Source organism: Pongo abelii, chromosome 7 (genome assembly GCF_028885655.2).
Source record: "Pongo abelii isolate AG06213 chromosome 7, NHGRI_mPonAbe1-v2.0_pri, whole genome shotgun sequence".
Taxonomy (NCBI): Eukaryota; Metazoa; Chordata; class Mammalia; order Primates; family Hominidae; genus Pongo; species Pongo abelii.
This window is the reverse complement of record NC_071992.2, coordinates 116,499,193-116,523,755: the sequence shown is the minus strand read 5'-3', so window position 1 is coordinate 116,523,755 and position 24,563 is coordinate 116,499,193. Positions and strand designations below refer to the sequence as shown.

Genomic DNA, 24,563 nt, shown 5'->3' with positions numbered 1-24,563 from the left:
TCTGGGCTAGGGTCCGGGCACTGTGTGTTTTTTTTTAGACAGAGTCTTGCTCTGTGGCCCAGGCTGGAGTGCAGTGGCGTGATCTCGGCTCGTGGCAACCTCTGGCTCCCAAGTTCAAGCAAGTCTCTGCCTCAGCCTCCCAAGTAGCTGGGATTACAGGCACCCACCACCACGCCCCGGCTAATGTTCGTATCTTTAGTAGAGATGGGGTTTCACCATCTTGGCCAGGCTGGTCTTGAACTCCTGATCTCGTGATCCAAAGTGCTGGGATTACAGGCATGAGATGCCGCGCCCGGCTGGCACTGTTATTTTTTAAGCTGCTGCATGATTGTAACATGCTGCCAGGTTGAAAACTACTAAGTTAATATTCCCAAACATGTCTGATGTGCCAGTCACTGTGGTAATGCTAAGGATTCAGTGGTAGAGATACCGCCACAGAAAGTGATAGCTTTCTGCCATCACCATTCACAGGCCAAACATACCGTCTTCTCTGTCTAGAATACTTCCCTTGTTCATTACATAATTAATTCCTCATGCTTTGCATCTTAGATTAAATATCACTTATTCAAAGACATTGTTGCCCTTCTATCTAAATTAGCTCCCATATTGTTTGCCCTCAAGGAATGCTTCTCTTTCCCTTCATGACACTTATCTCGGTTGTAATTACAGGTATTCCCCCACCATTGGAACTCTCACAATCAAAACTCAGGACCAAATAGATTTTAGTAATGAGGAAGAAGAGGCAGACTTACCTGAAGAGTGTAAAGTTTAATCTTCAGGGCTCTTGTGGTAGGTTGGATAACAGTTCCTCAAAGATGTCCACATCCTAATCCTAATCCCCAGAATCTATGAATATGTTGCTTTGCATGGTAAAAAGAACTTTGCAAATGTGATTAAGTGAAAGATCTTGAGATAGGGAGATTATTCCGGATTATCCAAGTGTGCCCAATATAATCACAAGGGTCCTTATAAAGAGACAGGAGAGTCACAGAGGAAATGCAAGGACAGAAGCAGAAGTCAGAGGGGAGTAAAAATGCTACACTGCTAGCTTTGAGGATGGAAAAAGGAGCCATGAGCCAGGGACGTAGGTGGCCTCTAGGAGCTGGAGAAGGCATGGCAACCAACTCTCCTGAGAATCTCCAGAAGGAAAGCACTTCCTGCACTTTGATTTTAGCTCAGTGAAAATGATTTTGGACTTCTCACCTCTTGAACTGTAAGATAATTCTTGTTTTAAATTATTAAATTTAGGGTAATTTGTTACAATGACAATAGGAAGCCAATATACAGCCCTCCCTTGTTCAGGCCCCTTCCAAGGCCCTGGGAAGCAGTATTGATATGGTTATATGTTTTTGTAAAGCTTGCAAAATTAAAATACTTTACCTACAATTGATTAAGATTTCTCTCTTTCCATTCAGACTTCTGGAGTATTCTTCTACTGGCTAGCATTGGAGTGACTACAGGCATTTTTGGGATCCAGCTAAGCAGAAATGCAGTTGGGGGTACTTCGGTTTGCATTTAATGGGACACATTCATGTGGTTCATGGTCACTTCCATGCACCATTAAGTTATTGCTGGAGAGTAGGAATGGCTTCTATGAATGCTCCTGTATTAGTCCGTTCTCACACTGCTGTGAAGAAATACCTAAGACTGAGTAATTTATAAGAAAAAAGGTGTGATTGACTCACAGTTGAATCACAATTCTGCATGGCTGGGGCAGCCTTAGAAAACTTACAATCATGGCAGAAGGCACTTCTTGACAGGGTGGTCGGAGACAGAATGAGTGCTGAGCAAAAGGAGAAGCCCCTTATAAAACCATCAGATTTCATGAGAACTCACGCACTCTCATGAGAACAGCATAGGGGAAACTGCCCCCATGATTCAATTATCTCCACCTGGTCCTGCCCTTGACATATTGGTATTATTATAATTCAAGATGAGATTTTGGGCAGGGACACAGCCAAACTATATCACCTCCTAACAGCCACTGTGTCAAAGTGCCCAGGTGTGGTAACATGAAGGAGTCATAGAATATGTGCAGCATGCAGTTCACTTTAATCCCGTCAGAGAAAAAAGCTGTCTTCACCATCCCTACATTTTTTCATATCAATCAAAAGCAGTAATTCATGAAGAGGAAGAGATAAATTTGAATAGAAGTAATGGAGAGGCTCTCAGATTGTTGGATGAGTCAACTAATGAAGAGTAAATCTTATTAATACATTAGGAAAAGCTTTAATTTCCTTGCTAATTTGACATAGTTTATAGGCATCAGTGAAGATATTATAAACTCAATACACAACCAGAAGGAGGACATCAATAACAAACTGATTAATAAATGTCATCAATTTAACAAGTAATATTGCTGATTAGTCATAGCACAATAAAATGTGAAATGCCCTAAGATCTTATAACTTTTTTTTTTTTTTGAGATGGAGTCTTGTTCTGTCACCCAGGCTGGAGTGCAGTGGTGAGATCTCGGCTCATTGTGACCTCCGCCTTTTGGGGTTCAAGGATTCTTGTGCCTCAACCTCCTGAGTAGCTGGGATTACAGGTGTGCAACACCGTGCCTGGCTAATTTTTGTATTTTTGTAGAGCCAAGGTTTCACCATGTTGGTCCGGCTGGTCTCGAACTCCTGACCTCAAGTGATCTGTCCACCCCAGCATCCCAAAGTGCTGGGATTACAGGTGTGAGCCACTGTGCATGGCCAGATCTTATAATTCTTACATTAAAGAAATGTAATAGTGATTTCCTCTAATATGACAATAGTCCTAAACCTTTACATGACATTTTCAAGAACAAATTATTAGACGGTGTAGATGGTCCTTGAATAAATGAACCATGAGATACCCTAGAGCAGGGGTGTCCAATCTTTTGGCTTCCCTGGGCCACATTGGAAGAAGAATTGTCTTGGGCCACACATAAAATACACTAACACCAGCAATTGTTGATGAACTAAAAAAAAATCTCAAAAAAAAAAACACCTCATAATGTTTTAAGAGAGTTTATGAATTTGTGTTGGGCTGCATTCTAAACTGTCTTGGCTGCATGCAGCCTGCAGGTGTGGGCAAGGGGTTGGACAAGTTTGCCATAGAGGGTGGCTTGGTTGGATGAGGGTGCTAGAATTCAGAGGACGGTCACTGTGCAGTGGGAGTTGTCTTGGCTGTAGGACTGGAGTTGGTAAACTGAAAAAAAGAAAAAACTAGTTGTGCATGAAAGAATGTTTCCAGCATATGAATGTCCCACCACACTTTTAGTTAGTCTTGGCTGTACATGGTGCAATAAGTCAAGGAACTCTACAAAGTAGGATGGAAGGATTCAAACTGCGAATCGCTTGAACCCGGAAGGCGGAGTTCGAGTTTGCACTGAGCAGAGATTGAGCAACTGTACTCCAGCCTGGGCGACAGTGAGACTCCTTTTAAAAAAAAAAAAAAAAAAAAAAAGATTCAAAACTACTTTTGAAAAAAATAAAAATGCAGGATTATATTTTAGAAATAGCGCAGCCAATCATTAGTGGCTATTCCTAATATGTCAATTTGGGGTCTATGGAAGACCTACCTAGTGGCCAGCAATTATTAATTGATGCTTATAGCACCTAATGAAACTGCCCTTGCCTTTGAAGCCCCCATTTAGCTAAGGGGATGGGATGTGAATTTAGAATAGGACGTGAAAAGTGCAAAATGCTCCCGGACTCAGATCGGATAAACCTCTTCTAGGCTGTCTTTCTCTTCTGAAGCCACAGTTTTGATGCTTTCCCTAATTCAGAGCAGGCTTTCCCGGAGTCTCTGACTCAGAGCAGCCCGAGCCACCGTGAGGACCGCCCACCTGCAGGGGGCGCGCCGGGGGCTGCAGCACGAGACCGCTCTGGCCCAGCGAGGACTCCGACTGCCCCTGTCTGGCCCCTCCCTCCGCCCGTCAACGCCGCCGGGAAGCTGCTGCTGTTGGTGCTGCTCGTTCGAGTCGCAGGTACCTGGCCTGGGGCCCGTGGGCAGCGCCTGGGCTAGAGCCAGTTGATACCACTTGCACCGTCCCTGTAGCACTGGAGGTCCAGTAGGCTTTGCCGGGGCCCTGAGGGGCGAGGGTGCCTGGGCTTCCCGTACCTTCCGCGGCGACTGGAGGGAGCCGGGCCGAGGAAGCGACCGCGGGTCCGTGATGGCTTCTTCGCGGTCTGTGTGTTCACGAGGGCCGGGAAGAGGCCTGCGAAGGTTCTCGTTTGCGCTTGCGGGTTAGGGCTGTGGTCCGGGGAACCCCTGCGCAGCGCGGGCAGCACTGGTTCGCGGTTAATCGGGGGATGAGCGCGGAAGCCCCGCCGCAGGTCCAGCTGCTCGGCCGGGGCGAGACGGTGTTTTCGCGGCGTGTGCTTGGAGGAGCGCACAGTTCAGGCGCCGGGACAAGCTGTTGGGGTGTGAGTGAGCTCTCCAGAATGGCACGTGGCTCCGGGGTGCCCGTGTTAAAAGGCAGGATTTGCACACCTTCCACTTAGAGCTCGGGTAATCGCAAACTTCCTCTCTTAATTGGCTTGCAGTGCTAAAAAGCAGATCCTTCTCTCTCAGGTTTTCCCAACACTACCTCAAGAAAAAAACATCTGTTTTTTAAAACGTTCCACGGTATTCGGAATTGGCTACAGAACATAATAAAGTAAAAATATGCCATTGAATAGTAGCACTTCTCAATCTTTAAAAAATGACGGTGGTACCCAGGAGCCTCTTAAAGAGCTGTAATATGAGTGGTGTGGGGATTATTTTTATGTTCTAGTAATAGCTATTTTCAGTGCTTATTTTATGTCAGACAGGGTGCCATTGCTTTAAATACCTGGTACCTTTAATCCTTGAAGCAAGCCTATCAGGTACCATTTCCATTATACAGATAAGGAAACTGAGGCACCGAGAGTCTGACTTGTCCAAGGTCAGAAAGCTAGCAAAGGCTGAGCGAGATTTGGTCTCATCTCCCTTACTTCAGTATCCCTGCGTCTGTTATCTAGCCAAACATGTAGTGCTCTCTAAGAGTGTTATCAGTTAAATTTGTAGCCTGAACTGATTTCTCTCAGGCTTAGTTTCATGGCTATATGCAGGAGTCCTATATGAACTTCTTTTTAGTTTAAAAGGAATTTAATAAGAAAAATGTTAGCTCATTAAGGACTATAGTGATAATAAAGTTAAACTTGGACTGAGGTTCTCACTGTGCCAGTACAATTTGATTTGAAATAGAGATGAATTTGTTTGGTTGTTAACACACTTTATTACATTTCTTCATTATTTATGTTTCCATACCAGTTTTAGTGAGTTCACTTTGCTTTTGCAATATTATGATAGCAGTACCAGAGGGAAATCAAAGATTGTTTGATGATAGTAAGTTAATATTTTACAGAATACAGGAAGGGCATTGGAGAGAGGCTTCGTGAAGTGATAAGGAATTTTTGGCATGTTATTTAGAGTAAATTGTGTTACTTACTATGGAAAACAAAGGATTCTCACAGTTCTTTGTCCAAAGGGAAATTGTATTTCTCATTGTGGAAAGAAGTTGGGCTTTATAGTCCCAAACTTCTTAGCCTTACATATTACAGATTTAAGAATTTGCATATTCGGCATTCATATAGCAAGCGTATATTGAGTACCTTCTATGGCCAGGCTCTGTTCTAAGCACTGGGGATGTGAGAATGAACAAAATGAAGTCCTTGTCTTCCAGGAGCTAACATGTCACTGGAGGAAGGTGGTGTTGGGGACAATAAACAGAATTTGTGAAAGTTAACGTATCTGCAGTCAGACGGTAACAGTTACTAAGAAGAAAAATAAAGTAGCAAAGGGGGATAGGGAGCACCAAGGAAGGAACAGGTGCAGTTTTAAAATAAGGACTGGTGCCATGGAAAAGACTCAAGCAAAACTGAAGGCGTCGGGGACCGCCATGCAGCTGTCTAGAGAAAGAGCATACCAAGCAAGGGCAAAAGCCCAGAACCCTTCAGTCTTGTTAGAGGAACAGCAAGGGAGGAACAGCAAGGGGGCCAGTAGATTTGAGCACCCGGAGGGAAGGAGGGTGAGACAAGGTCAGAGGGCTAATGGGCCCGGGTAAGGACTTTTGCTTTTACTCTGAGTGAGAAGGGAGGTGGTTGGAGGGTTTTGAGCAGAGGAGTGAGGCGATCTGGCTTAAGATTTGTAAAGGATCACTCTGGCTGCTGTGTTCAGAGTTGACTGTAAGGGCAGGATGGAAGCAGGGAGACCTGTTAGGTGGATGCAGTAATTGGGGTCAGAGAGAACGGTGGCTTAGACCAGGCGGGTAGTAAGAGAGGCAGTAAGAAGCCGTAGTATCCTGAGTATTGCTGGTAGGATTTGCTTATGGTTTGGAGGGATGTGCTTATGAGAGAAAGGGTGAAGCACGACCCTGTGGCCTTTGGCCTGAGCTATTGGAAGGCTTTAGTTACAGTGTACTGAGATGGAGAAGACTGAGTGTGAAGGTAGGTGGAGCCAGTTTTAGTCAGGTTTGAGATGCCTGTTAAAGTGGGGTTATAGAGACGGGAGTTGAAGAGAAAGGTCCAACTGGAAATAGAAATTTGGGAGTCACTAATGCAAGCTTGTGCAACCCAAATTTGTAAACTTTCTTAAAACATTATGAGATTGATTGTATTTTTTTTTTAAGCTCATCAGCTATCGTTATATGTGTGCCCCAAGACAGTTCTTCTTCCACTGTGGCCCAGGAAAGCCAAAAGATTGGCCACCCCTGCACGGAAGGGTGGTATTTAAAGCCATGAGCCTATGAGATCTAGTGTAAGGAAATGAGAATTGAGCCCTTGGGCTTTCCACATTCAGATATTGGAGAGATGAATAATTACAAAGGAGAGGCTTTTGAAGGTAGGAGGAAAAAGAGGCGAGTATGGAGTACTGAAGGCCAAGTAAAGAGTTTTTCAGGGAGAAAGTGGCCAACTGTGTCTCCTCCTGCTGATTGACAAGTCAAGTAAGAATGAAGACTAGGAGATGACCATTGGATTTAGTAATAGGAAGGTCCTTGGTGACCTTGCAAGAGCACTTTCAGGAGAATAGTGAGGAAGAAAATCTGATTGGTGTGGTTTCAAGAGACAACAGGGGGAAGGGCATTGGAGACTGCAGTGTGGGCAGCTCTTTGGAAGAGGTTAGCTGTAAATTTTTCATATGTCGGTTATTTGAAAGCACTGTAGTCGTTCCCATAGTAAATTTTTATTCTAACTTAAGCTACTGATTAATACCTACTACACTTGGATTGTTTTATCAATGACTGGTGGAAATAAAATAGCTGTCCTACTGCTGATCATAATAATAATGTATACTTAACTTTCTAAACCAATAAAGCTTGTCCTTTTTACGTAGTAGATTTAAGATCCCATAAAAATGCTTCGGTGGGCTGGGCGAAGTGGCTCATGCCTGTAATCCCAACACTTTGGGAGGCCAAGACTGGAGGATCTCTTGAGCTCAGGAGTTCAAAACCAGCCTGGACAACATAGGGAGAGCTCATCTCTACAAAAACTTTAAAATTAGTTGGGCGTGGTAGCACACACCTGTGGTCTCAGCTACTTGGAAGGGTGAGGTGGAAGCATCTCATGGGCCTGGGAGATTAAGGCTTCAGTGAGCCATGATTGAGCCACTGCATAGTTTCAAAAGGTAGTAAGTGTATAAAAAGAGTGCAATTTTTATCTTAAGGCATGAGTTCAGGTTCTTGTTTCTGCCCTCAGCAAGTTAATGTCCAAACCCAAATACAAAATAATCAAGGTATGCAGTAAAATACCAGATTTACACCATCCTGACGGGATAAATGTGCCTTTTCCATAGCAAATACAGCCATTGTTGCATTGTAGATGTAAAATGATTAAAATATTTCAAAGTTTAGGGTTATAGCTACTGATTTTTTTAAATCCAATAATTTTATCTAAAAGATGACAGGTCCTTTATACATTGAAAGCTTTTTCTTTTCTTTTTTTTTTTTTTTTTTTTTAGCTGAGGAAAATATTAAGTTGGTGCCTTTTGTTTTGTTCTTGTTTTTTTCTCCAGGAATTTTTCATTGGTTGGCTCTCTTTTCGTGCTCTCATTGCTGTCATCTCACACATCCTTTCTAACTTTTTTCTTTTGCATAGCTTCTTAAGTTAGGCCCTTCCATCACTGATTTCCTAACTGCTTACAATTTGGATTTTAAATTCTCTTGTGTTTTTATTTAACTTATAGTCTTTTTTTTTTTAAGTCTCAGTCTTCTTTAATACTGTTTTTTCTCCCACCCTGAGTTCTTAATTTTTTGTATGTCCCTGAGAGCACAGTATTTTTCTGGATTTTTTTCATTTTCTTATTGTAAATAATTCTCAGTGGTGTGCTTTTCTTCTTGTAGATCTAGTGCACCTCTTTTGAGACTATAATATTGAATTTGTCATACTAGTACCATTCTACTAAAGGTTTTTCCTAGATTTCCTATAAGGAAAATAATTAGAGAACTGGGTTTTGTCTAGGCATTCTATAAAAGACACTATTGTGATGTTTGTAAAAGATTTCTATTTAAAATAACTTTCAGTGTTATTAGAACTTAAGTTTATGATTATGTCTTTGTGATAAGTAGTTTTTTTTTTTTTTTTCCTGGAGATGGAGTCTCACTCTGTCACCCAGGCTGGAGTGCAGTGGCACAATCTTGGCTCACTGCATCAAACGATTCTCCTGCCTCAGCCTCCTGAGTAGCTGGGACCACAGGCACACACCACCACACCCGACTAATTTTTGTATTTTTAGTGGAGATGGAGTTTCACCATGTTGGCCAGGCTGGTCTCTAACTCCTGACCTCAGGTGATCCACCTCAGCCTCTCAAAGTGCTGGGATTACAGGCATGAGCCACTGCACCTGGCTGAGTACTTTTTTTTTCCTTATGTTTTTTTGAGACAGGGTTTTGCTCTGTTGCTCAGGCTGGAGTGCAGTGGCACAATCATGGCTGAATGCACCCTCCACCTCCTGGGCTCGAGTGATCCTCCTGCCTCAGCCTTGAATATCTGGCACAACAGGCACGCACGCACCACCATGCAAGGTTTATTTTTCAATTTTTTTGTAGAGATGGGGTTTCACACTGTGTTGCCCAGGCTGGTCTGGAATCCTTAGGCTCAAGTGATCCTCTTGCTCTAGATTCCCAAAAGTGCTGGGACTACAGGTGTGAGTCACTGCATCCAGCCAAGTACTTTTTAAAATTAAACTGGTAAAGAGACATTAGAATTACCAATGTAAACTTTGTATCTAAAACCAAAATCAATTACAAAGGATCATTATTTTCCAAAGTAGATACTTTTTTTCAGTGCTGTTCAGTTTTTCTGAAGCTTATCTTTGTTCACAAGGATTGTTAGCACTTCCACCAAATCAGTGTTTAGAAACCTTAAATAATTTAACGTCTGACTTGCCAGTACATTATTAGAGAAACAATTCCAAGACCAAAACATGTTGAATAAGCAGGAGATATACACCAATTTGATTTTAAAATGGACAGCTTTCCTGTCTCTAGCTCTGTCTCATGTTGCCTTAAACACACATATGCCGAAGAAATCATATACAGATACTTGCATGCATTTAATAAACTATCCAATAAGTGGTACTTTTAATAAATTCTGAATACAATCAATTAAAAGATTTGTGCACATTATTATTTAGGTATGGTACCAAGTAAATCAGAAACAAATGCAAGAGCACAAATGGTTTATTTAGCTACCTTTCCATATTGGGTCTTTATGACATTAGATACTCTGCTGTATTTTACTTTTTAAGGTAAACATATTAAAACTAGCCAAAAAACCTATATTTTCTTTTGTTACATTATGATGCCTTTTTTGGTTTGCCTAAGTTTTTTTGTTTTTTATTTGTTTGTTTTTGAGATGGAATTTTGCTCTGTCTCCCAGGCTGGAGTGCAGTGGTACAACCTCAGCTCACTGTAGCTTCCACCTCCTGGGTTGAAGTGATTCTCCTGTCTCAGCCTCCCAAGTAGCTGCGACTACAGGTACGTGCCATCACACCCAGCTAATTTTTGTATTTTTAGTGGAGACGGGGTTTCACTATATTGGCCAGGCTGGTCTCAAACTCCTGACCTCAAGTGATCTGCTGTGGCCTCCCAAAGTGCTGGGATTACAGGCATGAGTCACCGTGCCTGGCCCGTATAAGTTTAATTAAAAAAAAATGTTCTGAGTGTGACTTTGTTGAAACAGTTTATATAGGCATTTTAACTTTGGTGGCAGTTTTAGTCCTACTATCAGTCATCTTTTTTCCAGTAGCCCAGCATTGCTGCTACTTTAATTTAAATCTGCCCCTCTGCCCTCTCCTCAGTCTTTTGGCTGTATTTTGCCCATTGGCTGTTAATGCTGATTTTTTTTTAAACACAACAAAAACTGTGGATTGCTTATAAAAGAGTTTTCCCACAATAGGCTTATTTTTATTTCACTTGTTTATTCAGAATATCCTTTCAGCTTGTTCTTCAGGTTATCTCCTTGGTCAGTTCTAGAATTTACCAAGCTCTCAGTCAGTATTCAATCTCCTGTGCTGAACATGAGATTTCTTAGGCCTTAATTCAGCTACTTCTCAAAGAGAGTTAAATATCAGTGCACTTCACCCTTCCTTTGACCTTTGTCTTTTGCTGAAACATGTGCCACAAACAATAGTTTTTCCTTTTTAGGAAGCAATGACAGAAGCATATAAAAGTGGAAATCAAATAGTAGTGACCACTTCAGATTCTGTGTCATTTAGATATTTTGTTCTAAGTAACAGAAAACCTAATTTAAACTGTCTTAAAAAGATCCTTTATTGATACCCGTAATATGAAAAGACCAAGGCTTGGCCCTATTTATCTGTTCTGCCTCACTCTGTATACTTGCTATCTGTGAAATATAAAAATGACAAAAGCAATTTTAGATATCTCATTTATACACCATATTTCTAGAAAAATAAAGTGAATGTATTTCTCTGGCATTCCAAGCAAAGAGTTTTATTGGAATGGTCACTTGCTCACCTTTAAATAAACCACAATAGCTAGGGAATGTGATATGTTACATGGCCTTAGATAATAAAGACCGACCCCTCCAAAGCATATGAGCAGTGAAGAGTAATGGAGTTGGGTACCAGTGGAACAGGTAGGAATGGAGTCTAGGTAGGCAGTGGACATCTGAGGAAATTAAAAACACATAGTTGATTTTCAGTCAAAATAATATATTAAATTCATGCTTGGGCACCTGGCAATAACTGATGTTAAAAAAAAAAAAAAAAAAGGCCCCAAAGTATAGTCAGAATAGTAAATAGGTTAACCATCTCTATAGAGCACAAGCACAAAGTAATCAGTGAGGCTGTAGCTGTTTTGGAATTGGCCAAAATAGAAATCATCCAATATCTGATCTCAGACCAAAAGGAATTAAATTAGAATTTGATAACAGAAAGATAGCCGGAAAATCACTGAATACTTAGACATTAAATAACACATTTCTTTTTTTTTTTGAAATGGAGTCTCACTCTGTCACCCAGGCTGGAGTGCAGTGGTGCAATCTTGGCTCACTGCAAGCTCTGCCTCCCGGGTTCACGTCATTCTCCTGCCTCAGCCTCCTGAGTAGCTGGGACCACAGGTGCCCGCCACCACGCCCAGCTAATTTTTTTTTTATTTTTAGTAGAGACGGGGTTTCACTGTGTTAGCCAGGATGGTCTCAATCTCCTGACCTCATGATCCACCCGCCTCAGCCTCCCAAAGTGCTGGGATTACAGGCATGAGCCACTGCACCCAGCCTAAATAACACATTTCTAAATAACATAAGTCAAAGAAAAAATCTCTAGAGAAATTAATAAATATTTTGAACTAAATGAAAGTGAAAACATAGCCTGACATTTGTGGGATACAGCAAAAGCAGTGCTTAGAGGAAAATTTATAGCTTTGAATGCACGTATTAGAAAAGAAGAAAGATCCAAAATCAGCCATCTAAAGCTTACACCTTATGAAACTAGAAAAAGAAGAGCAAATTAAACCCAAAGTAAGCAGAAGAATCCCAGCACTTTGGGAGGCTGAGGCGGGTGGATCATGAGGTCAGGAGATCAAGACCATCCTGGCTAACACGGTGAAACTCCGTCTCTACTAAAAATACAAAAACAAAATTAGCCGGGCTTGGTGGCGGGCACCTGTAGTCCCAGCTACAGCCTGGGTGACAGAGCGAGACTCCGTCTCAAAAAAAAAAAAAAAAAAAGAATTAGAGTATAAATTAATAAAATTGAAAATGAGAAATCAGTAGAGAAAATCAGTGAAACCAAAAGTTGGTTCTCTGAAAAGATCAGTAAAATTAATAAGCCTCTAGCCACACAAAGAAAAGAGAGGACATATATTACTAATATCAGAAATGAGAGAGGACATCACTAGAGATCCCATGGACATTGAAAGGATAATAAAGGAATACTATGAACAACTCTCTGCCCACAAATTTGATAAGCTAGATGAAATTCCCAATTATTTAAAAAGCACAAGCCACCAAAATTCACACAAAAAGAAATAAACCATCGGAATAGACGGATATTCATTGGAGAAATTTAATAAAAAAATCCATAACCTTCTAAAACAGGATCAGGCCCAGATGGGTTCACTGGTGAAGTCTACCAGACATTTAAGGAAGAAGCTATACCAATTCCCTACAACCTCTTTCAGAGGATAGAAGCAGAGGCAATACTTCTTAACTCATTCTGTGAGGCCAACATTCCCCTGATACCAAAACCAAAGACATTACAGGAAAATAAAACTATAGACCAATATTTCTCATGAATGAAGATGCAAAAATCCTCAACAAAATATTAGCAAATCAGTTCTAACAATGTACAAAAATACTTACACATCCTCACCGAGTGGAATTTATCCCAGATATGCCAGGCTCCTTCAACATTTGAAAATCAGTTAATGTAATTCATCACATTCATCAGGCTAAAGAAGAAAAATCACATGATCCTATAAGTAGATGTAAGAAAAGCATTTAATAAAATCTAAAACCTGTTTATGATTATGAAAAAACTCTCAGTAAACTACAAATAAAGGAGAACTTCCTCAACTCAATAAAAAAAGATCTTCAAAAACCCTGCAGCTAACATACCTAATGGTGAGAAACTTGGAGGTTTCTCACTGAGAAGAAGAACAAAGCAAGGATGTTCTCTTTCACCACTGCTTTTCAATGTCATATTGGAAGGCCTAGCTAATGCAATAAGATAAGAAAATAAAAGTTATACAGGCCGGGCACAGTGGCTTACGCCTGTAATCCCACCTACTCGGGAGGCTGAGGCAGGAGAATTGCTTGAGCCCAGGAAGCAGAGGTTGCAGTGAGCTGAGATCGCACCACTAAACTCCAGCCAGGATGACAGTGTGAGACTCCATCTCAAAACATAAGGTAAAATAAATAAAAGTTATACAGATTGGGAATAAAGAAATAAAACTACCTTTATTTGCAGATGACATGATCATCTATGTAGAAAATCTGAATAAATTGACAAAAACCCTCCTGGAACTAATAAACAATTATAGCAAAAATGCAGGATACAAAGGTAATATGCAAAAATTAATTGCTTTCCTATATAACAGCAATGAACAAGTGGAATTTGTAATTAAAAACAATACCATTTACATTAGCACCCTCCAAAAGAAATTAACAAAATATACATAAGACTGTAGGAGGAAAACTACAAAACTGATTAAAGAAATCAAAGAAGAGCTAAACTAATGGAGAGATATTCCAGGCTTGTGGATAGGAAGACTCAATATTGTCAAGATATCACTTTTTCCCAACCTAATCTATAGATTCAATGCAATCCCAGTCAAAATCCCAGCAAGTTGTTTTGTGGATATTGACAAACATTATAAAGGTTATGTGGAAAGGCAAAAGACCCAGAATAACCCACACAAGATTGAAAGAGAACAAAGTTGGAAGACTGACACTACCCAACTTCAAGACTTACTGTAAAGCACCTTATACAAAAATTAATTCAAGATGGATTAAAGACTTAAACGTTAGACCTAAAACCATAAAAACCCTAGAAGAAAACCTAGGCATTACCATTCAGGACATAGGCATGGGCAAGGACTTCATGTCTAAAACACAAAAAGCAATAGCAACAAAAGCCAAAATTGACAAATGGGATCTCATTAAACTAAAGAGCTTCTGCACAGCAAAAGAAACTACCATCAGAGTGAATAGGGAAACTGCAGAATGGGAGAAAATTTTTGCAATCTACTCATCTGACAAAGGGCTAATATACAGAATCTACAATGAACTCAAATTTACAAGAAAAAAACAACCCCATCAAAAAGTGGGTGAAGGATATGAACAGACACTTCTCAAAAGAAGACATTTATGCAGCCAAAAGACACATGAAAAAATGCTTATCATCACTGGCCATCAGAGAAATGCAAATCAAAACCACAATGAGATGCCATCTCACACCAGTTAGAATGGCAATCATTCAAAAGTCAGGAAACAACAGGTGCTGGAGAGGATGTGGAGAAATAGGAACACTTTTACACTGTTGGTGGGACTGTAAACTAGTTCAACCATTGTGGAAGTCAGTGTGGTGATTCCTCAGGGATCTAGAACTAGAAATACCATTTGACCCAGCCATCCCATTACTGGGTATATACCCAAAGGACTATAAATCATGCTGCTATAAAGACACATGCACACGTATGTTTATTGCGGCACTATTCACAATAGCAAAGACTTGGAACCAACCCAAATGTCCAACAATGATATACTGGATTAAGAAAATGTGGCACATATACACCATGGAATACTATGCAGCCATAAAAAATGATGAGTTCATGTCCTTTGTAGGGACATGGATGAAATTGGAAATCATCATTCTCAGTAAACTATCGCAAGGACAAAAAACCAGACACCGCATGTTCTCACTCGTAGATGGGAATTGAACAATGAGAACACATGGACACAGGAAGGGGAACATCACACTCTGGGGACTGTTGTGGGGTGGGGAGAGGGGGGAGGGATAGCATTAGGAGTTATACCTAATGCTAAATGGCGAGTTAATGGGTGCAACACACCAGCATGGCGCATGTATATATATGTAACTAACCTGCACATTGTGCACATGTACCCTAAAACTTAAAGTATAATAATAATAAAAAATAAAATAAAATAAAATAAAAAAGCACCATAGTTAAAAGTCAGCTTAATAAAAAAAAAAAAAGACTTACTGTAAAGCTACAGTAATGGAACCAAATAGCCTAGAAATAGACCTACATAAATATAGTCAGCTGATCTTTGACAAAAAAGCAAAGGTTACAATGGAGAAAAATAGTTTTTCAATAAATGATGCTGTAACAACTGGACATTTATATGCAAAAAAAATTTAATCTAGACACAGACCTTACACCCTTCATAAAAATTAACTGAAAGTGGATCATAGACCTAAATGTAAAACAGAACTATAAAACTCCTAGAAGATAACATAGGAGAAAATCCAGATGACCTTGCGTTTGGTGATGACTTTTTAGATAAGACACTGAAGGCATGATTTCTTTCACGATTAGGGTTCACTCAGTGTTACATTTTCTGTGTGTTTGGACAAATTTATAATGACATGTATCCATATTATAGTATCATACACATTAGGTTCACTGCCCTAAAAATTGTCTGTGCCCTGCCTGTTCTTTTCTCCCTCCTTTCTAACCCCAAACCATGGATATTTTTACTGTCTCTAATTTTGTCTTTCACCCAGGCTGGAGTGCAGTGGCGCGATCTTGGCTCACTGCAACCTCCACCTCCCAGGTTCCGGCTATTCTCCTGCCTCAGCCTCCTGAGTACCTGGGACTACAGGTGTGCACCACCACACCTGGCTAATTTTTGTATTTTTAGTAGAGATGGGGTTTCACCGTGTTGGCCAGGCTCGTCTTGAACTCCTGACCTCAGGTGATCCGCCCACCTCGGCCCCCCAAAGTGCTGGGATTACAGGTGTGAGCCACCGCACCCAGCCTAAAATGTTTTCAAAAGACATATATGATAAAGGCTGTTAGCCAAAATACACAGAGAACTCTTAAAACTCAACAAAAAGAGAGGTGGGTATGGGCACTGGCTGGGGTCACTCAGTGCTCACCATCCTCTTCTCAAAGCCATGTCTCTAAGACATCATGGTGACGGTGAAGGCCAGAGTAAATACATTTGGCCATATTGGACACCTGGTCACCAGGGCTGCTTTTAACTCTAGTAAAGTGGATATTGTCGCCATCAATGACCCTTCGTTGACCTCAACTACCTGGTCTACATGTTCCAATATTTCTACCCATGGCAAATTCCACTACACTGTCAAGGCTGAGAATGGGAAGCTTGTCATCAATGGAAATCCCATCACCATCTTCCAGGAGCAAGATCCCACCAAAATCAAATGGGGTGATGCTGAAGCTGAGTACGCCGTGGAGTCCACTGGCATCTTCACGACCATGGAGAAGGCTGGGGCTCACTTAACAGGGGGGAGCCAAAACGGTCATCATCTCTACCCCCTCTGCTGATGCCCCCATATTCATAATGGGCATGATCCATGAGAAGTATGAAAACAGCCTCAAGATCATCAGCAATGCCTCCTGTACCACCAACTGCTTAATCCCCCTGGCCAAGCCCATCCATAACAACTTTGGCATTGTGGAAGGACTTGTGACCACAATCCATGCCGTCACTCCTACCCAGAAGACTGTGGATGGCCTCTGTGGGAAATCGTGGCATGATGTCTGTGGGGCTCTCCAGAACATCATCCCTGCATCTACTGGTGTCGCCAAGGCTGTGGGCAAGGCCATCCCCAAGCTGAACAGGAAGCTCACTGGCATGGCCTTCCATGTCCCTTCTGCAGACGTGTTGGTTGTGGACCTGACCTGCCATCTGGAGAAACATGCCAAATATGATGACATCAAAAAGGCGGGAAGCAGGCGTCGGAGGGCCCCTCAAGGGCATCTTGGGCTACACTGAACACCAGGTTGTTTCCTCTGACTTTAACAGTGATACTCACTCTTCCACTTTCGATGCTGGGGCTGGCGTTGCCCTCAGTGACCACTTTGTCAGGCTCATTTTCTCGTATAACAACGAGTTTGGCAACAGCAACAGGGTGGTGGCCCATAGGGCCTCCAAGGAGTAAGACTGCTCGACAACCAACCCCAGTGAGAGCACAAGAGGAAGAAAGAGACCTTCAGCTTCTGGGCAGTCCCTGCCATGCTCAGTCCTCCACCACACTGGGAATCTCCCCACCTCACAATTTCCATGCAGACCCCACAAAGAGCGCTACCTTGTCGTGTACCATCAATAAAGTCCCCTGTACTCAAAAAAAAAAAAAAAATGAAGAAAATGAACAACCTGATTTTAAAAATGAGCCAGAGATCTTAATGGACACCTCATCACGGAGGATATGCAGATGGCAATAAACATGTGAAAAAGATGCTCCACGTCATATGTCATCAGGGAAATGCGAATTAAAACAATGAGATCCCACTACACACTTACTAAAATGGCTAAAATCTAGAACGCTGACAACACCAAATGCTGGTGAGAGTGTGGATTAACAGGAACTCTTATTCATTGCTAGTGGGAATGCCAAATGGTACAGCCACTTTGGGAGACAATTTGGTGGTTTCTTAAAAAAACTAAACATACTATTACCATCCAGCAATCACACTCCTTGGTATTTACCCAAAGGAGTGAAAAACTGTCCACACAAAAACCTGCATGTGGATGTTCATGTCAGCCTTATTCATAATTGCCAGAACATAGAAGCAACCAAGGTGTCCTTCAGTAGGTGAACAGATAAACTGTAATACATACAGAGAATGGCGTATTATGCAGTCCTAAAGAGAAGCTATGAAGCCATGGAAAGATACCGAAAACTTAACACATATTACGAGGGAAAGAAGCCAATCTGAAACAGCTGCATACTGTATGATTTCAGTTATATGACATTCTGGAAAGGGCAAAATTATAGAGACAATAAAAATATCAGGGGTTGGGTAGAGGGAAGGATTAATAGGCAGAGCCCAGAAAATTTTTAGGGCAGTGAACCTAATCTGCATGATGCTATAATGATGAATACATGTCATTGTAAATTTGTCTAAACCCATAGAATGTATAACACCAAGAGTGAACCCTAATGCAAACTATGGACTCTGGGTGATAATGATGTGTTAGTGTAGGATCATCAGTTGTAACAGATGTACCCTCTGGTGGTGGCAGGGTGGGGGAATATGGGAAATCTGCTCAGTGTTGCTGTGAACCTAAAACTGGTCTAAAAAATAAAGACCATTTTAAAAAAGATAAAGTAATAAAAAATATGCTCACAGCTCAGTTGTGATACTAGTAATGCAATTTTTTTGCAAAATTGTGTTTTGGAAGAAATCAGAATTTTATTCTCAATTTTTTGGTGATTATTTAAATTTTCCCCATTTTTATATGGTTTCTTTTAAAATGTTTCACTTTTTTTTTCCTAATTTATATTAGAATGGCAATGTATGCTTAACACGTGTATTTTTATAAATGTATGGATGTTCTGAAATGTTATTTTTTACTTCAAATGTGTTGAACATTTAACTTGTTAAAACATTCCAGGCTGGGCACAGTGGCTCACACCTGTAGTCTTAGCACTTTGGGAGGCTAAGGCAGGAGGATCACTTGAGCCCAAGGAGTTTGAGGCCAGCCTGGGCAACATAGTGAGACCCCATCTGTTTAAAAAAAATTCTGAATTAAAAAAAAAAACAAACCAGCATTAATCCTAGTGTTCCATATTATATAAAATAAGTGTGAAATACCTAAACTACTTTTTTTTTCATTTCTGGGTAAATCTTTAAAATTTTTTTTAATTAAAAAAATTTCTTATTTCTGAAAATGTTTGTGGATACATCATAGGTGTATATCATATTGCATTTCTACCTAATATGTACCTGCTTATGGGAGGAGTCAACAAATGTTTATTATTTCTAAATATTCCTATTTCTTGGACATTAAAAGATGTTCAAGAAGTAGTCATATGAACATGATTTCTTTTTAAATGTGATACCAGTTTTATTGGTACCCCATTTTTGCCATACATTTTTAGTTTAGTTATATTTTTTGGCCACCTTCAGTGAATGCCTTCATTTTCATTGTCATTACTTAAGCATTTATACTGACTTCCAGACTCCACTGAAAGACTTATTTGAATGCATACTTTACGTTTGGACCATACATTCACTTAACAGAAAAGATACAGGTTGAGCACTTAGTGTGTAATAGGTAATGCGAAATACTGTGGATAGTGTGGAACAAGACAAACTCATGCCCTCAAAGTTTACTTTCAAACTGAGGAGATGTACAATACATGATTAAGCACATAAATAAGAAAATTATAGATAGTAATAAGAACATGAATGAAGTAAGCAGGGTGATGTGAGAAGTAACGTGGGGAGAAGTAGGTGACATTTGAGCTGAGACCTGAGTGATTCTCCATCCAGGGGAAGTACATTCCAGCAGGAAGAAAAGTGAGTGTACCTCTGAGGCAGGAAGGAGGCAAGTTGGGGGTAGAGTATAGAAAACAAGAAGGGGGAATGGTTAAAGATGAATTTGGAGAGGTAGACAGGAACAAAATTATCAGGGCTTTGTAGCATGATAATTTATCCTTTATTAAGGATTTTGGCTGTTGTTTTAAATACATTGGGCTGCCATTGACATATTTCAAGTAAGGAAATGAAAAGAAATGGTTTGTGTTTTTGGAATTTTTTTTTTTTTTTTCTGTATTGTAGAGAGGCAAAAGTGGAAATGGAGATTAGCTAAGGTAGAAGGTCATGCTTGGGCCATGGGAGCTACTAAAAATACTTTCAGCTTGGAAGTGATGTTCACAAAGCATGGGATGAAAAAATGTACATGATAGCTTAATGTGATTGACTGGGGTAGAGGGTAACAGAAGAGAGAATGAGACTGAGAGACCAGTTAGGAAGACATTGGAAAACTTCATGTATAAAATTATTTGTTAGGGCACAAATTAAGAGTGAAGGCAGTGTCAATAAAATGGAAAAAGAACTCGCAAGACAGTGAAAGACAGAACTGACAGGGCTTTGTGTCTAATTCACTGTCAGGAGAAAAGAAAGCATCAAGGATTTGAAACCAGGGTTTCTAGGGAGGTATTATTACCATTGGCAGAGAATTTTGGAGCAGTGTCTGGAGTATATTTATGGAGTGCTGGTTTTGTTTTATTCTATTTTTTGAAACAAGGTCTTACTCTGTTGCCCAGGCTGGAGTGCTGTTGCATGATCACAGCTCGCTGCAGCCTCAAGCTCCCAGGCTCAAGCCATTTGAATTAGTCTGTTTTCACACTGCTCTAAAGAATTTATAAACAAAAGAAGTTCAATTGACTCACAGTTCCTCATGGCTGGGGAGACCTCAGGAAACTTAGAATCCCTGTGGAAGGTGAAAGGTAAGCAAGGCACATCTTACATGACAACAGGAGAGAGAGAAAATGCAGGGGAAACTGCCACTTTTAAAACCATCAGATCTCATGAGAACTCCCTCAGTATCATGAAAACAGCATGGGGGAAGCCGCCTGCATGATCCAATCATCTCCCACTGGGTCCCTCCCTTGACATGTGGGGATTACAATTTGAGATGAGATTTGGGTGGGGACATAGAGCCAAACCGTATAGTTCTGCCCCTGGCCTCTCCCAAATCTCATGTCCTTTTCACATTTCAAAACCAATCATGCCTTCCCAACAGTCCCACAAAGTCTTAACTCATTCCAGTATTAACCTAAAGTCCAAGTCCAAAGTCTCATCTGAGACAAGGCAAGTCTCTTCCACCTATGAGTCTGTAAAATCAAAAGCAAGTTAGTTACTTCCAAGATAGAATGAGGGCACAGGCATTGGGTAAATGTTCCCATTCCAAATGGGAGAAATTGGCCAAAACAAAGGGGCCTCAGGCCCCATGCAAGTCGGAAACCCAGCCAGGCAGTCATTAAATCTTAAACTCCAAAATCTCCTTTAACTCCATGTCTCACATCCAGGGTACACTGATGCAAGGGGTGTGCTCCCACGGCCTTGAGCAGCTTTGTCCCTGTGGCTCTGCAGGGTACAGCCCCTGTGGCTGCTTTCATGGGCTGGCATTGAATGCTTGTGGCTTTTCCAGATGCATGGTGCAAGCTGTCAGTGGATCTACTTTTCTGGGGTCTGGAGGACAGTGGCCCTCTTCTCATAGCTCCACTAGGCAGCGCCCCAGTGGGGACTCTGTGTGGGGGCTCCAACCCTACATTTCCCTTCCGCACTGCCCCAGCAGAGGTTCTCCATAAGGGCTCTGCCCCTGCAGCAGACTTCTGTCTGGACATCCAGGCATTTCTGTATGTCCTCTGAAATCTAGGTGGAGGTTCCCAAAGCTCAGCTCTTGTCTTCTGCACACCTGCAGGCCCAATACCACATGGAAGCTTCCAAGGCTTGGGCCCCGCACCCTCTGAAACAATGGTCTGAGCTGTAGTCTGGCCCCTTTTAGCCATGGCTGGAGCTGGAGTGGCTGGGACACTGGACACCATATCCCGAGGCTGCAGAGAGCAGCAGGGGCCTGATGCCAGCCCGCAAAACCATTTTTCCCTCCTAGGCCTTCTGGCCTGTGATCGGAGGGGCTGCCATGAAGATCTCTGACATGCCTTGGGGAAATTTTTCCCATTTGCTTGGCTATTAGCATTCTGTTCCTTGTTACTTAGGCAAATTTCTGCAGCATGCTTGAGTTTCTCCCCAGAAAATGGGGTTTACTTTTTCTACCAGTCAGGCTGCAAATTTCCAAACTTTTATGCTGTGCTTCCCTTTTAAACATAAGTTCCAATTGCAGATTATCTCTTCGTGAACACATTTGTACACTTTCAGAAAAATCAAGGCCACGTCTTTAATGCTTTGCTGCTCAGAAATTTCTTCTGCCAGATACCCTAAATCATCTCTCTCAAGTTCAAAGTTCCACAGATCTCTAGGGCAGGGACAAAATGCCACCAGTCTTTTTGCTAAAACATAGCATGAGTGACCTTTACTCCAGTTCCCAGTAAGTTCCTCTTCTCTTTCTGAGACCACCTCAGCCTTGATTTCATTGTCCATATCACTATCAGCATTTTGGGCAAAACCATTCAGCAAGTCTCTAGGAAGTTCCAGACTTTCCCGTATCTTTTGAGCCCCCCAAACTGTTCCAGCCTTTGCCTGTTACTCAGTTCCAAAGTCACTTCCATTTTTTTCAGGTTATTTTTATAGCAGTACCGCACTCCTGGTACTAATTCTCTGTATTAGTCTGTTTTCACACTGCTATAAAGAGACTACTTGAGGCTGGGTAATTTATAAACAAAAGATTTAATTGACACACAGTTCCACATGGCTGGGGAGGCTTCAAGAAACTTAGAATCATGGAATCATGGTGGAAGGTTATGGGGAAGCAAGGAACGTCTTACATGGTGGCAAGAGAGAGTGTGTGGGGGAAACTACCAATTTTAAAACCATTTGATCTTGTAAGCCCTCCCTCACTATCATGAGAACAGCATGGGGGAAACCACCTCCATGCTCCATTCACCTCCCACCAGGTCCCTCCCTTGACATGTGGGGACTACAATTTAAGATGAGATTTGAGTGAGGACACAAAGCCAAATTATATCACCATCCTCCCACCTCAGCCTCCCGAGTAGCTGGGACTACAGGTGCGTGTCACCACACCCAACATATATATATATATATATATATATATAAATTTTTTTTTTTTTTTTAAGAGACAAGGTCTCACTATGTTGCCCAGGCTTGTCTCGAATGCCTGGGCTCAAGCAATTCTCCCACCTCTGCCTCCAAAAGTGCTGGGATTACAGGCATGAGTCAGCACACCCAGCCTCTGGAGTGCTGGTTTTAGATATGATATTAAGGCCATGGCAAAGTATCCATTTGGGACTGTTGATCTGCCCTATGTACATACTCATGTGCCAGTGTACAATACTGTTATTATCTCCTTGGGCTTCTCTGCTTCTTCACTCTGTGAAGAGCACCAAACTCTACGAGTTGCTCCCGTTGTTGCCCCGACCCCGTTCAAGGCAGAAATCCTTTTACTTGTTGTTACCAAGATGTGGAAATCCTTTTACCCTCAATTCAAAGTGAATTTATTTTGAGGGGAACTTTTACTAAGAAACTAAGAAAAAATATATAGCATCTTATATTTGTATATTTCATTATAGTTTTCAAAGTTCTGTACAAAAATCTTGTGAAGTAGGTAAGACAGATATTATTCCCAGTTTTGCAAATGAGGAAACTGGGACTCTTAGAGTTGGACTACTCAAGATAGTACCTTAGAAAATGGCAGAGTTAGGACCTAAGATACAAACCTTTTGATTGTTGTCTAGTACTTAGTGCTTATCCTGAAAAATAACTCTTGATAAATTCACAGATCATGGATCTCTTGATTCAAGTCTGGAAGTCTGCCTTCGCTATTTATCACTTAAGATCACTGATTGTTTTTCCTTGCTTCACCCTTGTCTAGAGTGAGAGGCAAGTTGTACTTTGGGGTTAGCAGAATCCTGGCACTGAGATTTGATCCAGTGCTCGTTCTTTCTAGATGTTGATTATAGTCTTTTCTCCAGTTGCTAGGTCTCTCCCCAACTTTATACTTATGTTCATTGTCCTTGCTTCTTTATGTCCTGGTCCCATGGATGGGTAAGGTATTTTCTTTCTTGGTGGAAGTGGAAGTGATCTGCTTTGAGCCTTAGAAGGAACCAGAAGCTGGCTGAAGAGAGTTAGGGATGGTTGTACGGGCAGATTTCTTCCTGCTTGGGGTAGCCAAAAGGAGGGTAAGGGAGAGATTGAGAGACATAAATGAGAAATATTTCCTGAAGTGTAAGGGAATATAAAAGGTAGTTGTGGGTCAAGATCTGGGCGGTGAAGTTAAGTTCTAAGTGTGCAAAGTCCAATTAAGTGATGGAAGTGACGTGGAGATAAAGGTCTTTGACATTAAGAACTCTTGGGTTAATCTTTAAATGATTTCATTTACACTCCTGAAACCATCCAATAAAATATAATTAAAAAGAAAAATTTGGGCCAGAGAAACATGATATGAAAGGACACTATTTGAATAAAAATATTTAAGTGTATTTGGAATAGATTTATTTTGGTAGTATCACTGAAGAAGACATGCAAAAATATTAGTGGTAAGTTTAATAGCTACCATAAACCTGAAAGTTTGCCTTTAATTTGTTTTTGTGTGTCTTTTCTTATACTTCTCTACAGTTTAAGATATAACATTTCATATTATAGTTAATTTCCCCAAATCCAAAGCTTGTCAATCCTGAGAGTGTAATTTGTTTTATTTATTTAAAAACAAGAAACTTAGTCTCCTATTGTTTGAAGACTGTGAAACCATTATCTTCTGATAGCATTTTAAAGAACAATTTTTAAATCATAATTATCTTTGCTTAACACTGTAGTTCTCTTGAGTACAAGGACAAAAGTTTAGCAGTTGTTCAAACTTTTAAAAACGAGTTCTTAACAGTTTTATATTGTGTCCTGCTCCTATCTACAAGTCATTTAGAAAATTGTTTTTTGAGATAAAGAAATTTACCATATTATTCCCAGTTTC

General features: G+C 40.9%; 1 protein-coding gene and 1 pseudogene across 3 annotated transcripts in view; both read left to right on the top strand.

Moving 5' to 3' along the window:
- Positions 1 to 3,912: 3,912 nt before the first annotated feature.
- Positions 3,913 to 24,563, top strand: part of ANKRD46 (ankyrin repeat domain 46) — a 43,024-nt gene continuing 22,373 nt past the window's right edge. Inside the window, exon 1 of one of the 3 annotated variants that reach the window (XM_009243988.4) lies at positions 3,913 to 4,140. The gene's annotated coding sequence lies outside the window, so the exon portion shown is untranslated. 3 annotated transcript variants of the gene reach the window in all.
- On the top strand, positions 14,966 to 17,363 carry LOC103891367 (glyceraldehyde-3-phosphate dehydrogenase-like; annotated as a pseudogene).